This window comes from Mauremys mutica, chromosome 4 (genome assembly GCF_020497125.1).
Source record: "Mauremys mutica isolate MM-2020 ecotype Southern chromosome 4, ASM2049712v1, whole genome shotgun sequence".
In the NCBI taxonomy this organism is placed as follows: Eukaryota; Metazoa; Chordata; order Testudines; family Geoemydidae; genus Mauremys; species Mauremys mutica.
In genome coordinates, this window is record NC_059075.1 from 41,969,415 (window position 1) to 41,985,546 (window position 16,132).

General features: G+C 44.7%; 1 long non-coding RNA gene across 1 annotated transcript in view; it reads right to left on the reverse strand.

The window, feature by feature from the left end:
* The window catches only part of LOC123368105, a 49,577-nt gene extending 41,476 nt beyond the window's left edge, over positions 1-8,101 (reverse strand). The window contains exons 1-2 of the long non-coding RNA XR_006578687.1: positions 7,984-8,101; positions 6,616-6,776 (exon numbers count right to left, since the gene is read on the reverse strand). This is a non-coding gene — a long non-coding RNA (uncharacterized LOC123368105). The remainder of the gene's footprint in view (positions 1-6,615; positions 6,777-7,983) is intronic.
* Positions 8,102-16,132: the final 8,031 nt, after the last annotated feature.

A 16,132-nucleotide genomic window follows, 5' to 3' on the forward strand; every position in this document is an offset into this window, starting at 1 on the left:
GTGGAGCCGTATCCTCCAGACAAATGAGCTTTATCTGGGAGTACCCTTCAAAAGAATACATTTCAAATTATAAAGAGAGGGGAGCAAACACCTAAGTGATCCTTCGCTGTAAGGAGACTGTGATGGGGCAGCTGCCCCTCACTGGCAGAAAAGGGGTTAAAAGCAGTCCTAGGGATCCTGCAGCAAAGGCAGCCAATTAGAAAGGGGCTGAGAAGAGTAGCCAATCATGGCCCGGCAGGCTCATATAAGAAGGGCTGCAGGGCAGAGCAGAGTTCAGTAGATGACTGGAGCTTGAGGGGAGAAGATCAGGCTCCTGGCAGGGGGAAGAAGCCCCCACACCTCGGACAATTCAGTGCTGCAAGCATGGACTGGCCACTAGGGCCTACAGGCTGAGGCCCTGAGGTAAGGGCAGAAAAGGGTGCTAGTGCCACATGGGAAGTGTCCCTGGGACAATGGACTGCCATTGCCACTGAGGGAAATGGCTGGGTGGAGATTGCAGGTCCCCCGGAAGGGGAGAACACAGAGTGTGGCACAGCTGGAGGGCAGTATGATGAAGAAGACACCACGGGTCCTGGGAGTGACGTGGATCCAGGAGCAGAGGTGATGGTGGGTGAGACACCACCAGACTAGGGCGTGGAGCTAATTCCCAAGACAGCCAGTAGGAGGCGCCGCAGTGGTGAGTCCCACCCCATCACAGAGACAAAGAAACCAAGTGATTTAATCTCTGTGATGGGTCCTGGCCAGTAAAAGGTTGGAAAGAAGACTGGGGGGCGGGGGAAGGGTAAAAAAAACAACACACCTTGAACAAAGACTATCTTGCTAGATTAAGTTTGAGACTTTTAGATGTGCGTTTTCACTTTTATTTGCTTGTAACTGTTTCTACCTTAATCTCTTTTATTTGGTATCACTTAATCCATGCACCTTTGTTAATAAACTGGTTTTACTTTTACTGTAAATCAATTCAGTGCTGGGTTTGAAGGGAAGGATGTATGACCCCAGTTAAATTAATTAGCTGTGATGTACTGACTCTTTATCAGAGCAGCAAATTTACTATCTTCTGTGAATGCACAGTGGTAGGGGCTGTACATTGCAGAGGAACACCTGTGAGGAGCTTGGGGGCTGGAATTCACTGAACATTTCCATCTAGGGAAGGTCTGGGCTAGGACTGCCTTGAGGAGTTTTCCAGTGAGGAAAAGAGGCTGGTGTGGCAGGGAGCTGGCTGGTGACGAGATGGTGTCAAACTCACCCTAGCTGAGACAGAGAGCTAATAGTGGCTCACAGCTCTGGGTATCCCCAGCAGCATGTTATATTTTCCAAGGCTTGTTACATGTAAGTGCAAACCAGCCAGTTATGTAGGTACGGGTACATGTAGATGCTTTGATGCCTGAAATAAATTGTAATAATTGGCCAAGCACTTGGCGAACACCCTTAGGACTACAGAAAGGTGGAAGGAAAAGACTTCACATTGGTAGTGTCTTGCCTACACAGAAGTGAAGCTACTTTCCGTGAGCTGATCTGAAGGAGATGTAAAAATACATAACAGACCCAAGTCAGTCTTGAGTGGAAAGGTAGGGATAATAGAAGCCAGATCAGCAGGTTGAATTTGCACCTCCTGATGCAAACGTTCAACATCGACTCATAACAGGACTAAAGCAGTCTCTCATTTCTGAAATGAGCAAATGCCTGGAGTAGAAGCACTTCCCTCTGTATTGCTGTGGCACTTTGATAACTCCCATCTTCAACAGAGAATCCACTTCTGCGGCAAGAGGGATCCCAAATCCCAATACCCAACAATCTGTTGTAATTCCACTCTATGCCGCAAGGGAATGGGCCAAACTCTCTCTGAAAGGGGAGCAAGGGGGACAAAGTAAGAGGAAATAGACCGGATCTAAGCTTCAAAGTGACATGTCACGTCTGCTGGGCAGATGAAAATAGATGGGCAGTGGAAGAAGTGTTTTTCTTTACCCTGATTCCTCTGCTGTTGGCAAGGCTGGGTTTTCTGGAGAAGAGGATAGAGAGAACAAGATGAAGAGTCTGGAACTCAAAGAAAGATGAAGCTGAGCTCCTCTTCCTCTGGCTAGGTTGAGACAGCCCTAGAGACTTGACAGAGCAATGTATCTGATTTTCTTCAACTTTTCAAGGATCTCATCAGCTTTAGTACTTAACATGATCCTCGTAGCTAATTGGAAGCTCATCCAATTTTTCTTTTGCTTCAGCTAAGAAAATGGAATTTTTAAGCCTGGAATGCCTGCAAAGAGCAATTTCTGATGCTACTGTCCTTGCAGAGGTACTTGGAGCATCATAAAATGCAGAGAAAGCGTTAGCTGGCAGTCATGCAGTCCTCTATGGCAAAATCCTTTGCTACTTTCTTCCGCTTCTTGGAGATAGTCTAACAGAAGTAGCATCTGATCCAACAACTGGAATTGCTATTCTTGCACAAAGATGTGATAACTGGTGATATGGTTCCCCAAGGTACCTGAAGAACAGAACTTCCTAAGAACTCAATCTTAACTGTCTTTTTCTCAAATGGAAGGATACAGCCAGCTCTTGGGCCTTTTAATTAGCCCAGAACCTACCAAAGATTCAGGAGTAGGATGAATAAAGAAACCTGAAGCTCCCTTCCTCTGAGTGTTATCTAGGTCAGCCTCTAAACCCATCTTGGATGGCTCTAGAGCCAATCCAGGCAATCCCCAGAAGAGAGTGTACAAGGCAGGAGAGTGAACCTTCCTCTCCAGTTCTTGTGCAGAAGAGAGGGCACTGTCTGGCTGTACCAGTGCTGAGGGACTAATACACCCTGTAAAGAGAGCAATCCTCCTGGAGTCCTTAGAATCAGTGGCACAAGAACGTTGGAGATGCTTTTAGACCTGACCTGGTGGAATCCGTGCCTTTGATATGCCTGGACATCCCCTGGATCTGTGGGGGTTCTGTTTCTCCTGTTGTGGTGCAGGGTTCAGGACACCAGACCCCCTCCAGGGTTTTTCCCCCTTGTGTTTAAGGGGAAAAGCAGAACCAATGTCCTCTTTAGATGGGGCTTCTTTGGTACTGAGGAAGCCCCTAGTACCAAGAGCATCCCACCATTACCTGTTTCCTGCTTGAGAACATCATCTGATAAAGGTCTCAGCATCAAAGATAACTTGCTACCAATAGATTCATGCCCTGGAACTTGTTCTCAGGAGTAGGAAAGCCTCTGAAGCCTAGCAGACTTGGCCTCACCAGCAGAAGATGGCCCTGGCACTGAGAGCTTCCAGTTCCCCAGTTTAGAGGACTCTGAAGTAAAAGGGAATTTTACTCCCTTTAAGGTAACAGACCCCTGATCCAAACATGGATCCAAGGATCCGGGCCTTAAAGCCTCAGTCAGAGAAGATCTAGAGCCACCTGTACCTGTCCTTACAGATCCTTTGGTCATTCTATTGTAGTTCCTTATAAGCTGCATATCTTCAGGAGAGATACAAATTAGAAGAAGATAGCAGCCATGTGGACCAGTTCAGGAAGGGCTTTTCATCTATAGAGGCGTCTGTGGGGAGAGGGGGGGTGGGGGGAAGCACTGAGATGTTTCTTGGATAAAGGGGAAGATGGTGTTGCTGAGGCTGGCATCACTGGCAGATTGGACATGGGGTGGAGATAAGTCATTAAAAGTGTGGGGGGAAAAGTGCCCTGTCCTTATCCTAATGTGCTAGCCAACCTTTCAGAAGCAAAGGGAGCAAACTTATTGTTCCTTACTCCATCATCCAAGATCTCACCCTCTTCTAACAAATTGAGAACTCTGAAAAAGTTCTCCATATAATAGTTCCCCTGCAAACAAACTTCCAGCCACCCTCTTGCAAGAGAAAATCTGCTGCAAAAGGCAGCCACTTTGCCAAGCAACAACACAGTGTAGAGAAAATTCCCACAAGCAGCTTTGTTGCGACTGAAGCAGCAACCTTGACCAGTCACTTCAGAGCCCAGTTACATCCATAATGATACTGTCTCCATCTTTCCCTTCCCCCCAGCATGAAAGATGAGTGGCTGTGTGGAACGAGTCCCCGAGCTGTGATGGGAATCGGTCTCGCTTGGCTGCAAAAAATATATATATCCCAGTATGGCTGTGATGAATCTTTTCATTATTCATCTGCAATCGCCCTGCTGCTGCTGCTTCTTCCTTCTTTCTCTCTCCCCCCTCTCTCTTATTTAAAAAATAAATAAAAATGAAAACTGATTAATGACAAATGCTGACCACGATTACTTTTAAACATCCAGGCCTGACTGTGAAAGAAGGGAGCATGAAAGGGGTGGACACAGTGAGATGGGAAGACTGAGAAAGACCAAGCAGCAGACGGAGAGAGAGACCCCCTCATGGGCTAGCAGAGTGACCACTGGAGCAGGAACATTTTGATGTGGCGGGGATCAGTTTGTTGCAGCCAGTCAGCTCAGGGCTGGGAGAGAGAATGCTTATCCAAAACATTTGGGACAATTAGCAGCCCTCACACGTGTGGCTGATTTCCATGGAGAAGTTCACAGAGATCTCAGTGAATAAGGAGGAACAGCCACAGGACAAGGGGCATGGGAGGAAATGGCAACATGAACTGCTAGGAAAGTATAGAGGCTGGCATTCGTGTTTATTCTTGGTTGGGGGCTGTCCACTGTTATCTGATAGACCTTCGGACCCCAGAGCGGCTCCTAGTGAAGAACCTGACTCTCAGAGAACCTGCTCTGTCAGACTAGGAGAGCAAGGCCCCAGTCCCTTCAGTGTAGCAAAAGCCACACACAATGGAGGCTTGGTGCATATCAGTGAAATCTGCAGATAGTTTTTGACCTATTGGGCCATGAGTTGCATTGGTGAGTCAGTGCATCTGGCAGGAGGAGAACCTGGCCTCGTGACACCCACTCCCTGTTGGTTTCACTAACCAGAGAAATATGACAAGCCGTTTACTCACACAGCTCTCCAAGATGTGGCATTGATTATTCCCACTTAACGCTTCCCCTGTTGATGAAAGGAAGGGGTGGGAGGGAAGTGGCAGGAGGCGGTATCCAGGCCCCAAGAGGCAAAATCAACTCACTTCAATGTTACATCTCATCTAAGAACTTCTCCCCATGGCTCCAAGCAGACAAGTCACCACCTGCCTCACATAGGCTCCAGATACGGAGGCCTTGCTCAGCATGTGCCACTCACTTGGTTCCCAAACTGAATCCTGCCTTTGCAGGTCCAGTCAAATCATTTCCTGAATCTGTTTGGATGGCTGAACATCTGCTATCAGAAAGGGGAGAACTTGGCCAACTCTGACTGCAGCCTGTTCCTGTGGCACCCCAACGGCAGGAGCCAGAAGTGGCACAGATGGCAGTAGTCATCATGGCATCACCCTAACAGCAAGCCTGGATATAATGCTTTATACTTTCAGAATGCTGTACTATCATTAACTAATGGATGGACTCTATTCTCTCCCAGCTCGCACATAGGACTCCTTGGTGGGAGGGGAGTGCATAGAGGCTCCTCACACAATTATACAGACACTGCCTCTCTCTTGTCCATCACAACTGACAATGCCACTGGCTAGCAACCCTGATGTTATTTTCAGCTCCTTTCGCCTCTCCTCCTGTCTAAGCGCTGTTCTCACTTCTCCCCATTTCTATCCCCTTACACTCCATCTCTCAAATCAGCCTCAGTCACCCCAGCGACCACGCTCTCCTCTCCTAGCTTCTGCGCTCCCCACCTCACTGCCCACTAGATTGACACAAGTGTAACTCCATAGGCTTCAGATTCACAGTGGTGTAAGATAAGAATCAGACCCACAGTGGGTAGCATGGTGGAAAAACAATTAATCTGACTCCACTCCCATGGGCCTTGTGCCATCATTTGCACCTGTGCCGAGTGAGTGCAAAATGCTACCCAATCAGAAGGGTGGTGTCTTATACCTGCTTAGCACAGGTATAAATAATGACACAGTGAGAGAGGAGAGAATCAGACACAATGTGCCATAGAGCACAGCTGGGGGACACTGGACATCTGCTCTACATCCAGATGCTAGATGTAAAAGCCTAAATATTTTGATATTTCATCTCTGAATTGAACTGCGTCAGTTCTCATCAGAAATTTTAAGTTGCTCTGTAAAATGATCCTTCACACCTGTGTCTGACATGACTCGTGTAAAATCTCTGGGAGACTGTTTATCAGTTCTTAGGATAGGCCCAGTGCTGAGGAGCGAAGGGGGAGCAGGGAAATAGGACAGTGAATGGGAAGCTAACAAGATACTTAGATGATTTTTCATAACGTTTTTCTACTTCTTTATGTGCCTCGGTCATGTATTTTGCTATGGTTTCCTGGTTGCTCTCCAATCCCTCAGACACTCTCCCCAAAATATTCATGCAGATTCTTGTTTCGCCTGTTTGCTAAATTCGGTGCCTGTAGGCAGTCTTTTATTTGTTAAATATCTATTGAATTTTTCTGAACTGTACAAAAAACAGATTAAATCAGTCACTGTTTTACAGCTTGCTCTGCAAAGGAAGAGAGTCAGGGAATGACAACAAGTATTGGCACGGACCAGGAGAATGCATTAATCTGGCACTGCCTCTGGTGTGTGGCTTAAAAAAAAGTTTTTTTAAAATAGGTATCTCCACTCTCTGGAGCTGTCTTAAACTCACCTACTTCTCCTCTCCTGGTTCAGTAGCAGCCAACCTGTTTAAACAACAGATTCTCTCGGACATTGTGATTTGGGCTGCTCCTCAGCTTTCAATTCTTCAGAAATTCAGGGAAATGTAGTTATTTCCAAGGAGTATGCACATTTTTAGGAAGCAAAAATTTCCTGTAAAGAAATCCCAACATGTAGAAACGCATGCATACATACATTAAAAAAAAAATCCCCAACCAACCACAAAACCCTATGATAAATGAATGTTATAGTTGCAAAGACAAGCACTCAGAAGTTAGGAAATGCCAGACATACAGTTAAACTGTAAAATTGGCAACCTTAATTCATGCCTCTTGTGCGTGTATTGTGATACAAGCTTTAAGTAAGATCACATACTATTTTGCCACAAAACTCCTTCCTTATTCAGTGCATGGAATGGACCACGGCTGAGATGAACCAGAGTTGTGTAGTGAAGGAGGCTATTGTCTGTAGAACCTGTCTCATTTGTTGCACAAGATGGAAGGTGTGTAGTGAATGAGGCAGGGGACTGCAGGATGAAAAAGGTTGGTCTTATGGTTAAGGCACTTGAATGCTCACCTGGAGACTGGATTCTATCTCTGCCTGTGCCACAGAGTTCCTATCTGATGCTGGGCGAGTCACTTAAACCAAAATTTTGATAGGTGGCCACTGGATGTTCCTCATTTTCTTGGTACCCAACTTGAGATGCTGGGGTCCGATTTGCAGAAGTGCTGAGCACTCACAGCTGCAACTGAAGGCAAAGGGAGCTGTGCTTTGACCATATAAAAGGTTATAAAAATGCTAAATACTCTGAAAAAAAATCAGGCCCTACATGTCTCAAGTTGGGCCCCCAAAATTAGTAGACATTTAACAATTTTGGCTTTAATCTTTGTGCCTTATCTGTAAAATGGAGATAACATTAGCACCTTAACTCATAGGGATTTTGTGATGATAAATTCATTAATGTTTATGAAGCACTCAGATACTCTAATGATGAGTGCCATAGGAAATAAATAATATTTTATTCAGAGTAAGGTTTGGATGATGTGCTGTAAATAAGGCATAGGACTGGACACTGATTAATGAGGGTGACAAGAAATATTGAATAGCTGGTTGTTCAGTGAGCACCATCTACCCTCTGTTCTGAATGAAGGTGTCTTATGGAAAAAAATATGATGTGATTAAATTAAAAGCTGTATCATAATGCACACACAAAGGGACTAAATTAAAGCAACATGCACAACACTAATGTGCCATTTCCCAACTTTCAGTGTTTGGACTTTGTAGCCTTAATACTCTTTTAAAGTGTTTTTAAAAAGGAAACCGAAAATACAGAAATCCCTTCATGTGGAACCACACTGACCTCTGTGTGGGTCATCTGCAATGCTGGAAACCTTTCAATCTACCATTTGAGTCAATGGTTATCCTCTGTGAGGAACAGCTGCTACAGGGAAATGAGAGGCACACTTTGCCATAGGTTGCTAGACAGCAGAGGAATGTTGGGATTCAAGAATCATAGAAATGTAGAGCTGTCAGGGAGTTCTGGATTCTATTTCAGGTTCTGAAGGCAAGTGTTCCCAAGCAATTAGAGACCCCTCTGCCCCATACCCCCCAACCTGCCCCATTCCCCTTCTGCTCCCTACTCCTCTGCATTAGAGTCAAGCCATTTTCACACTCTCCTCAGGTCTGGTGTTTGGCACCACAGTGACACTTGCCAGCTAGGAGGAGTAACTGAAGGGAAAGATCTGCTCAGTCCCAGCCATTCTGCTCTACAGCAGTGGTTCTCAACCAGGGGTACATGTATCCCTGCAGGTACGCAGAGGTCTTCTAGATATTTGCTTAGTTTTACAACAGGCTACATAAAAAGCACTAACGAAGTCAGTACAAACTCAAATTTCATACAATGGCATGTTTATACTGCTCTATGTACAATACACAATGTCAGTACAATATTTATATTCCAATTGATTTATTTTATAATTATATGGTAAAAATGAGTCAGTAATCTTTCAGCAATAGTGTAGTGACACTTTTGTATTTTTATGTCTGATTTTGTAAGCAAGTAGTTTAAGTGAGGTGACACTTGGGGTACGCAAGACAAATCAGACTCCTGAAAGAAGTACAGAGGTCTGGAAAGGTTGAAAGCCACTGTTGAAGAGCATGTTTCAGTCCAGATGAAATCTTCAGATAATTTAGCTGCCAGCCTCTAACAAATCTCTCCTAAACATGTGCATGCAGCAATTTTTTCAGACGCCAAATGTGTTAATTTTTACATGAACAGAAAAGGATATTTGCCTGACCCTAAAGTAATCTTCCTGCTAAATTTCAAGTCCCTGCTCCAAACCATAGAGGTGCTAACACATCTCACTGAGACAGTCGTAAGAAATGGCTCAACCATTTTTGCTGAAACTTTCCAGAAAATATCAGTCTGAGGCAGGCATCTGGCATAGAAAATTTTAGCCTGAACAGTAAAAGTTTGGCAAAATTATAAGAAACTGAAGGCAGGGTGTTATAATGGAAAGTGTCAGGCAACCTAAACTAAAGATGTCACTGCCAGCTCCACCTAGAACATCTTAATCCTGCACTGGCAGGGAAATGGACTTGGTGAGCTAACAGGTCTTTTTTGCTATGGTTCTGTGTATCCTTTGGGTCACTGCATTGGTCTAACTCCCAGGAAATTCACCATGAGGTTCTTGGTATTAAAGACACTTAATCCCTAGATTTGGCCAGATGGGGAGTAAAGGGGAACTTTTTAAATTTTCCCACAGGAAGTAATCCAGGTCCCTAGAAAACCCTAGGGAATTGTAGGAGACACATGCATAGTCCCCGTGTAAGAAGGAACTAGATGACTCCTACCTTAATGTGGCTTTCCCATCTGTAACTTTATTTTAAAACATCCAAATGTTTGTGTTTTGCACATTCCAAATGCTTCTTCCTAAAGAGATCTGCCCTTGTTCTTGCCTTTAGAAATAGCACTTTTACATCCAACACTGTCTAACTCACTGACTGCCATTTGTGGCATTTAGAAACCCTCCATATTGCTTATCACTAGAGAGTCATTGTCAACTATTTGCCTGTAGTGTGAAATTGCTAGACCCTGGTGTGGAGTATCCTGACACTGCTCTGGATTTGACATACCAATTTGTTTAAATGGGAGTGTTGAGTCCTTGAGTTGGAATTGGGTCAATTTGTATGCATGTTTTAAGTTGTGTACATGAGCCCAGAAGTGATAATAAGTACATTTTATAATTAAAATAAATGATTTATAAGAGAAGTTGATAAATGTCAAAGAATAAATGAAAGCCACTATTTTTGTGGGCCACACAAAAATGTGGACATCTTTATTGCTGGCTCTGCCACAAACTATTCAACTGCTATTCTAAGAGCAGTTCCCAACCTAGCTGACATCCTTGATGCTTCTGGTTTAAAACCAAATAAGTAAATAGAAGTGGATTAAATTAAGCAACTTCTGTATTTAAAGAAAACCACTGTTTATCAGATGAGACACTTCATAAACAGAAATGCACATGTGGGGGTGGAGGTGGAACAAGCTACCACTTATTTTTCTAAGTTTGACAGTATACTTTTATTGTCACAACACTGACAATATTTATTGAGTCAAAGCAATGCATTCCTAAATAGAGATTGGCTAAAGAGTTAGCTCCCTCTTTTTGTTTGCAAAGAGAAGAGAATGTCCAACATTCATCCCAAGCCACACACTGCAAATGAACTGAGAAATTCTTAATTGACAAGGACTCTGAGAAATAGGATTCTTAAGAAAAGTACCCTGCAGGAGTGCTGCAATCTCAGCAAGCCCCATTCTGGCCAATGAGTTCCATCAGGACCACTTCACTGTCACACCCACACTGTGCCTCTGCTGCTCATCCCGTTTACAAGATGTACAGTTTGCAGATAGAAACAAAAACATCAAGAGCCTTTTGAAATGATTCAGTTTCAGAAAGAACACATCAAATATTATCCGAAGTATTTTTCTGATTTTTTTAAGTGCTTCATGATTTCTGTGCTATTGAAAAGTGCTAGATTGATGTGACAGGCAAAGTCCTATAATTTATACCTACAGCAGCTGATGCACAGGGGAATTTCCTACATGGTTCTCCTCAGAGATGGCCTCAACCTCGACTTTTAGAGACCAACATCATATGTGATAGAGGAATTCAATCTCCAGGGCTCCCTACAGAAACTGCTGAAGACCAGACTAATCAGTGCTCACAGTGAAATAAACACGTCCACTAAACACTGACCTGACACCACCAGCTCATTTCAAAGATGGCTCCTGTTGACTTGGGCCAGATTTAACATGGTGATTCAGGTGAACAGCTACTTGAGAGCCACTTGTATTTAATGTTTCAAATTACAAATTGGGTGCATAACAAGAACAGGGAAATGAAATCATGGCAAGCCAGCAAACAGCAAGGCCACTGCAAAACAAGGAGCAATGGTATGGGCCTGGTAAAGTGGGGTGGGCCCAGCAAACCTCTTTTCCTGGAGTCAAGAAGCTGTGACTTGAACGGACAAAGAGTAATCTCCCCTGCAGACTTCTCAGTTGAGTTGTACTATATAGGAGAAAGAGAATAGGCAAAGAAATATGTATTCATTGAGGCATGATTGCATGAGTTCATTCAGATGTCAGTGAACCTCCTCATTCCATTGCAGGTCTGTTTACTTTACATCACATAAAACTCTTTATTTTGAATATTGCTTTTATTTCCAGTTTCTACACTCTGAACAAAGATTCTCTGAGAGCGTGGCTCAGAGAGTACACAGCATGTTTTTAGACCAAGGGACACAGACATGAGTTTTCCTTGTTTACAGCCTTCCAAACAAACAAAAAGTCCTAACAGTCTGGAGTCCAAGCCCTGTTAACAGGGAAACTTCATGACCACACAAAACACTTGTGATATGTACAAAGTGCCCCATACAGGTTTCTGCGGGAAAGCCATCCCAGAACTCTCTTTGGATAGGCTGCCCATGACAGATGAATGATCAGGTTTCTTCTAGCTTTTCCTGCTCTTGGCTTAGTCTCTGGTGCAGCCAAAGGTGAGAGAGTGGGAATTCTTAGACTTCAGCTCTGCCCAGGGGCCAGCTCAGTGCACATGGCCTCAGCTCAGGGTATTAATAGCAGAACTTCCAGTACCAAGGACTAGACTACATCATTCTGGACAACAGACAGCTGCTAGCACTAGATGTCAGTGCCATTTCCAGGACCCGTGATTTCAAAGTTGGCATGGGGCACTGCCCCATGAGTGCAGGAATTTTACATTTGTTTTGAAACATGCCAGGAGATGCAGTTTGGTACATTTTAAAGCTGGTCATTGCCCTCTCATTATTAGAGACCATGATACCAGTGTGAACAACACTCTCTCCAGCCACATCATCTCCTGTCAGAAGCTGGGTGCAGCAGAGCTCTTCCACAGGAAGACACCTGCCACCTGCCCCTTCAATTTCCATATCAAACCGGGGCCACCAGTGGAGCACTTCTGCAGGGAGGCATCTTTCCTTATGTCACACCAGAGGAAGTGGAATCAATTCATGATTATAGGCGATAAAATGCAAGGAAGTTATAAGTACTTTATTTCATCAGATGTCCTGCCAAGGCGATAGCAAGCCCACCAATTCCCTACTTGCTTTAGTCTAGGGGAGAATCCACACAGAATACACAACTGAGCTAAAGAGCTGAGATAGAGCTCCTGAAGTTGATTCAACACTGATAGATTCTGCACAGAACCAGGAGGAATTCCTGCTTCACTTTTGTGTAGCAGGAAGAGGGGGGCATCCTAACTGTTAAGGAATCTTTAACCAGGAGATAGTTGGGTGCCTCAAAATTGCACATCAACAACAATTGCCACACTGTCTCCAATCCTGTGAGGTTACATACAAATGGGGTAAGAGATGTACGTTTATTTGCATAAGCAAAATTCTTGCCTTTCTCCTTGTCTAACCAATTGCTGATTCCATGCTTGCAGCCCTTTGGCAACATAATTATCAACTTCTGGGTTTTTCGCCCAGATTATACTGCCGGGAACTGTAATGCTACACACCTTTCATTGCATCTCTCTTCTCACACATCAGAGTGGAAAGATAGGAAGACAAAAGCCAACCTGCTTCATACATTTCAGAGCCAAAAAACTATTTGACCATCTAATCTGACCTCCACTATCAAGCAGACCATAGAATGTCACCCATTTACCCGTGTTGAATCCAGTAACACTGGTTTGACTAAAGCATACCTTCCAGAAAGACATCCAGTCTAGATATGAAGACATCAAGAGATTGAGAATCCACTACTTCCTGGGTAGGTTGTTCCATTGGTTAATCACCATGACTGTTAAAAATTTGTGCCTAGTTTATAACTGGAATTTGTCTGACTTGAGGTTCCAGCCATTGGTTCTTGTAATACCTTTCTCTGCTAGATTAGAGAGAGACTGTTAGTACCCAGCCTTTTCTCCCCATGAAAGAACTTCTGCACCATAATGAAGTCACCTCTCAACCTCAGAGCTAAGCTGAACAGACTGAGCTCTAAGTCACTCACTAGAAGGCATTTAGGGGGGGGGCGTTGTTTTTTACATAGATGTTCTATGATACAAAGGCAACACACCTCCCAAACCAAACAGTTAAGCTGGGGCAAAAAAGGGGACAAAATTAAATATACAAGAACAGAAACACTGGGGGCAGGTGGTGTTTACGCTGCGCATTTGACAGTCCCCCTGTAACATGCTTTGTCTATACCTCAGTAATGAATGCCAGGCCCTTTCCAGTTCATATAATTCCTTTATGATTTTGAAACACCTACCTTTTTTTTTTCCTTCTTCTTTTAAATACAATAGAACCTCAGAGTTACAAACACCTCGGGAATGGAGGTTGTTATAACTCTGAAATGGTCGTAACTCAACAAAATGTTATGGGTGTTCTTTCAAAAGTTTACAGCTGAATATTGACTTAATACAGCTTTGAAAACTCCAGCAGAGAGGTCCTTTGGGGCCATCTGCCTGTCCCAAGTAAGGGTAAAGGAGGAGGGTTGGGCGTGGGGCTAGCAACTTCACCCCGTAAAAAATCAACTTGCTACAGAAACGCCAACAATAGAGATAACAGAGACTTTTAGCCTGGAAAAAGAAGGGTCTTCAACTCAAAGACGCAAGACGCTGGGTGGTGTAAGCCGCGAGGAAGCCACTAAGCCGATTACCCTTCTTGCAACCAGGAGGATTACCATCGGCACATGGAATGTGAGGACCATGTACAAGTCAGGAAAGACAGTGCAGGTTGCAGCAGAGATGAGGAGCAACAACCTGACCCTACTAGGCATTAGCGAGACAAGATGGATGCAAGCTGGACAGAGATGACTGTTGACAGGAGAGCTGTTGCTGTATTCAGGACATGAAGAGAGCGACGCACCCCACACACAGGGAGTAGGCTTCATGTTGTCCAAGCAGGCACAGAGAGCACTGATTGGTTGGGAGGTACATGGTCCCAGGATCATCACAGCATCCTTCAGAACTAAAATGAAGAGGATTAAGATGAATGTTGTTCAGTGCTACGCTCCAATTAATGACAGTGAAGAGGAGGACAAAGACTACTTTTACAATAGACTCCAGAAAATATTAGAGATTCTCCCAGACAAAGACATCACCATCTTTATGGGAGACTTTAATGCCAAAATTGGACCTGACAACACAGGATACGAACAAGTCATGGGGACCCACGCTCTGGGAGAGATGAGTGAGAATGGAGAGAGATTTGTGGCTCTGTGTGCACTTTACAACCTGGTCATAGGAGGTAGCATCTTTCCTCACAAGCGGATCCACGAGAGTACCTGGGTATCGCCAGCAGGCACGACAGAAAACCAGATCGACCATGTCTGCATTAGCAAGAAGTTCAGAAGATCCTTGCAGGACGTTAGAGTTAGAAGAGGAGCAGACGCGGCGTCCGACCATCACTTAGTGGTGGCCAGATTGAAGCTGAAGAAGAACTGGATAGACGCGTCAGACAGAAGAGTGAAGTACAATGTCAGCCTTCTGAAGGACCATAAGACCAAGGAAGATTTTGGACTGACTCTGAAGAATAAGTTTTCAGTACTACAGGATCGGTCTGAGGAAGAGGAAGACAGTGTACTCAACAGATAGCAGAAAGTGAGAGACACACTTAGGTCAGTATGCCAGGAAGTGCTTGGAATTAAGAAACACCAGCAGAAAGAGTGGATCACAGCAGAGACCTTGACTAAGATAGAAGACAGACAGAAGAAGAAGGCAGCAGTCAACAACAGCAGGACTAGAGCAGCAAAGGCCAAAGCTCAAAAAGAGTATGCTGAAGCCCACAGAGCAGTGAAGAAGAATATTAGGAAGGATAAGAGAGATTATGTGGATGGACTGGCAGCAGAAGCGGAGCAGGCAGCATACAGCGGCAACATGAAACAGCTGTACGATACTACCAAGCGACTGTCTGGAAAGTTCAGCAAGCCAGAACGTCCCATTAAAGACAAGCAGGGAAAGTCTATAACAGGAATAGAACAACAGATGAACAGATGGGCGGAGCACTTTAAAGAACTCCTGAACAGACCAGCACCACCAAATCCACCAGACATTGACCCAGCCAACAAGGACCTCCCAATCAATTGCGATAAACCAACCAGAGATGAGATCAGAAAAGCCATCACCATGATGAAGAACAGGAAGGCGGCTGGACCTGACAACATCCCAGCAGAGGCCCTGAAAGCAGACCTGGATGCTTCAGTGGAAATGCTGTACCCCCTCTTTGAGAAGATATGGGAAGAAGAAGTGATTCAGGCAGACTGGAAAGAGGGATACCTCATCAAAATCTCCAAGAAAGGAGACCTCAGCAACTGTGCCAACTATAGAGGAATCACAATCCTGTCGGTGCCAGGGAAGGTCTTTAACCGAGTCCTCAGAGAGAATGAAGGATGCCGTCGATCCACAGCTACGAGATGAACAGGCAGGTTTCCGGCAGAACAGATCATGCACAGACCAGACAGCAACGCTCCGCATCATAGTCGAGCAGTCTATGGAGTGGAACTCCTCGTTGTACATCAACTTTGTTGACTATGAGAAAGTGTTCAATAGCGTGGATCAAGAGACCCTCTGGAAGCTCCTTCGGCACTATGGCATCCCAGCAAAGGTGGTCAACCTGATCAAGAACTCATACGACAGTATACACTGTAGAGTGATCCATGGAGGGCAGCTCACAAACAGCTTCCAGGTGCGAACTGGAGTCAGACAAGGATGCTTGTTGTCACCATTTCTCTTTCGCCTCGTCATCAATTGGATTATGAAAACATCCACTTACGAGCGTAGGAACGGAATCCAGTGGACGTTGTGGACCCAGCTTGATGACCTGGACTTTGCCGACGACCTTGCACTCCTTTCGCAAAGGAAACAGCAGATGCAAGAGAAGACCAACGTAGTGGCAGCCACGTCATCACAGGTTGGCCTCAACATCCACAAGGACAAGACCAAGATCCTTAGGATTAACTCCATCAGCAA